The sequence below is a fragment of the Aegilops tauschii genome, chromosome 4 (assembly GCF_002575655.3).
Source record: "Aegilops tauschii subsp. strangulata cultivar AL8/78 chromosome 4, Aet v6.0, whole genome shotgun sequence".
Taxonomy (NCBI): domain Eukaryota; kingdom Viridiplantae; phylum Streptophyta; class Magnoliopsida; order Poales; family Poaceae; genus Aegilops; species Aegilops tauschii.
Window position 1 is genome coordinate 480681966 of NC_053038.3, and position 4244 is coordinate 480686209.

A 4244-nucleotide genomic window follows, 5' to 3' on the forward strand; every position below is an offset into this window, starting at 1 on the left:
AACAAGGTTGATCAGGTCTTGTTAACAAACTCATTCAGACTAACATGGAACCGGGGAAATTTCGAATAACACTATGTTACCTCAACGGGGATATGCACATCCCCAATAATAAGGATATCATATTTCTTCTTGACAGTAGGTAGAGGAAATTCATAACCTCCAAAAATAATCGATGGAATTTTTCCAATAGAATTGATACTATGAACTTGAGGTTGTTTCCTCGGAAAGTGTACCGTGTGCTCATTACCATTAACATGAAAAGTGACATTGCCTTTGTTGCAATCAATAACAGCCCCTGCAGTATTCAAAAAGGGAGATATTTTAGTACGTGTCAACTTATTCAAATCATGTCTACGATATAAAGAGAGAGGCATAACACTAACACCGGCTCCAAGATCACATAAAGCAGTTTTAACATAATTTCTTTTAATGGAGCATGGTATATTGGGTACTCCTGGATCTCCAAGTTTCTTTGGTATTCCACCTTTAAAAGTGTAATTAGCAAGCATGGTGGAAATTTCAGCTTCCGGTATCTTTCTCTTATTAGTAACAATTTCTTTCATATACTTAGCATGAGGATTCATTTTGAGCATATCAGTTAATCGCATGCGCAAAAAGATAGGTCTAACAATTTCAGCAAAGCGCTCAAAATCCTCATCATCCTTTTTCTTGGATGGTTTGGGAGGGAAAGGCATGGGTTTCTGAACCCAAGGTTCCCTTTCTTTACCGTGTTTCCTAGCAACAAAGTCTCTCTTATCATAACATTGATTCTTTGATTATGGGTTATCAAGATCAACAGCAGGTTCAATTTCTACATCATTATCATTACTAGGTTGAGCTTCAACATGAACATCATCATTAACATTGTCACTAGGTTCATGTTCATTACCAGATTGTGTTTCAGCATCAGAAATAGAAATATCATTTGGATTCTCAGGTGGTTCAGGAATAGGTTCACTAGAAGCATGCAAAGTCCTATCATTTTTCTTTTTCTTCTTTTTAGAAGGACTAGGTGCATCATTATTATTTCTCTGAGAATCTTGCTCAATTCTCTTAGGATGGCCTTCAGGATACAAAGGTTCCTGAGTCATATTACGAGTTCTAGTAGCCACTCTAACAGCATAGTCATTATTCTTACTATTCAATTCATTGAGAAAATCATTCTGAGCTTTACGTACTTGTTCTACTTGAGTGGTAACCATGGAAGCATGTTTACTAATGAGTTTAAGTTCACCTTTAACTCTAGACATATAATCACCCAAGTGTTCAAGCATATCGGAATTATATTTCAATTGTCTACCAATATCAGCATTGAAGTTTTCTTGTTTAACAATAAAGTTGTCAAACTCATCTAAGCATTGTCTAGCAGACTTATAACGAGGGATATCACCTTCATCAAATCTATAGAGAGAATTTACCTTTACTACCTGTGTCGGGTTATCAAGACGATGAGTTTCTTCAATAGGTGATGAATTAAGATCATATATTTCTTCAATAGACGGTAAATTAAGACCATGTATTTCTTCAATAGGAGGTAAATTCTTAACATCTTCAGCTTTAATACCCTTTTCTTTCATAGATTTCTTTGCCTCTTGCATATCTTCAACACTGAGAAATAGAACACCCCTTTTTTCGGAGTTCGTTTAGGAATAGGCTCAGGAGTTGGCTCAGGAAGTGTCCAATTATTTTCATTTGTCAACATATTATTCAATAGAATTTCAGCTTCATCCGGTGTTCTTTCCCTGAAAACAGAACCAGCACAACTATCCAGGTAATCTCTGGAAGCATCGGTTAGTCCATTATAAAAGATATCAAGTATTTCATTTTTCTTAAGAGGATGATCAGGCAAAGCATTAAGTAATTGGAGAAGCCTCCCCAAGCTTGTGGGAGACTCTCTTCTTCAGTTTGCACAAAATTGTATATATCCCTTAAAGCAGCTTGTTTCTTATGAGCAGGGAAATATTTAGCTGAGAAGTAATAAATCATATCCTGGGGACTACGCACACAACCAGGATCAAGAGAATTAAACCATATCTTAGCATCACCCTTTAATGAGAACGGAAATATTTTAAGGATATAAAAGTAGCGAGTTCTCTCATCATTAGTGAACAGAGTGGCTATATCATTTAATTTAGTAAGATATGCCACAACAGTTTCAGATTCATAGCCATAGAAAGGATCAGACTCAACCAAAGTAATTATATCAAGATCAATGGAGAATTCATAATCCTTATCAGTAACAAAGATAGGTGAAGTAGCATAAGCAGGATCATATTTCATTCTAGCATTCAGATTTTTTTTGTTTAAGCTTAGCTAATAATTTCTTAAGATCACTTCTACCATTGCACGCAAGAAAGTCTCTTTTAGTTTCTTCATCCATAACATAGCCCTCAGGCACAACAGGTAATTCATATTTATTAGGGGAGAGTCTTCATCATCACTATCTTCAATATTATCGGTTTCAATAATTTTATTCTCTCTAGCCCTAGCAAGTTGTTCATCAAGAAATTCACCAAGTGGCACAGTAGTATCAAGCATAGAAGTAGTTTCATCATTAGTATCATGCATAGCAGAAGTGGCATCATCAATAACATGCGACATATCAGAATTAATAGCAGAAGCAGTTTTAGGTGTCGCAAGCTTACTCAAAACAGAAGGTGAATCAAGTGCAGAGCTAGATGGCAGTTCCTTACCTCCCCTCGTAGTTGAGGGATAAATTTTTGTTTTCTCGTCTTTCAAGTTCCTCATAATGACCAGCAGATATAAATCCCAAGTGACTCAAAGAATAGAGCTATGCTCCCCGGCAACGGCGCCAGAAAATAGTCTTGATAACCCACAAGTATAGGGGATCGCAACAGTTTTCGAGGGTAGAGTATTCAACCCAAATTTATTGATTCGACACAAGAGGAGCCAAAGAATATTCTCAAGTATTAGCAGTTGAGTTGTCAATTCAACCACACCTGGATAACTTAATATCTGCAGCAAAGTATTTATAGCAAAGTAGTATGGAAGTAACGGTAACGGTAGCAAAAGTAATATTTTTGGGTTTTGTAGTGATTGTAACAGTAGCAACGGTAAAGTACATAAGCGAGGACCAATATGTGAAAAGCTCGTAGGCATTGCATCGGTGATGGAGAATTATGCCGAATGCGGTTCATCATGTAACAGTCATAACAAAGGGTGACACAGAACTAGCTCCAATTCATCAATGTAATTTAGGCATGTATTCCGAATATAGTCATACGTGCTTATGGAAAAGAACTTGCATGACATCTTTTGTCCTACCCTCCCGTGGCAGCGGGGTCCTAATGGAAACTAAGGGATATTAAGCTCCTTTTAATAGAGTACTGGACCAAAGCATTAACACATAGTGAATACATGAACTCCTCAAACTATGGTCATCACCGGGAGTGGTCCCGATTATTGTCACTTCGGGGTTGCCGGATCATAACACATAGTAGGTGACTATAGACATGCAAGATAGGATCAAGAACTCACATATATTCATGAAAACATAATAGGTTCAGATCTGAAATCATGGCACTCGGGCCCTAGTGACAAGCATTAAGCATAGCAAAGTCATAGCAACATCAATCTCAGAACATAGTGGATACTAGGGATCAAACCCTAACAAAACTAACTCGATTACATGATAAATCTCATCCAACCCATCACCGTCCAGCAAACCTACGATGGAATTACTCACGCATGGCGGTGAGCATCCTGAAATTGGTGATGGAGGATGGTTGATGATGACGACGGCGACGGATTCCCCTCTCTGGAGCCCCGAACGAACTCCAGATCAGCCCTCCCGAGAGGTTTTAGGGCTTGGCGGCGGCTCCGTATCGTGAAACGTGATGAATCCCTTCTCTCAGATTTTTTTCTCCCCGAACACGAATATATGGAGTTGGAGTTGAGGTCGGTGGAGCACCAGGGGGCCCACAAGGCAGGGGCTGCGCCCAAGGGGCAGGCACGCCCCCCACCCTCGTGGACAGGTGGTGGGCCCCCTGGCCTTGATTTTTTCGCCAATATTTTTCATATTTTCCAAAAATAAGTTCCATGGAGTTTCAGGTCATTCCGAGAACTTTTGTTTCTGCACATAAATAACACCGTGGCAATTCTGCTGAAAACAGCGTCATTCCGGGTTAGTTCCATTGAAATCATGCAAGTTAGAGTCCAAAACAAGGGCAAAAGTGTTTGGAAAAGTAGATACAACGGAGACGTATCACTCCTGCCGTGCCGTC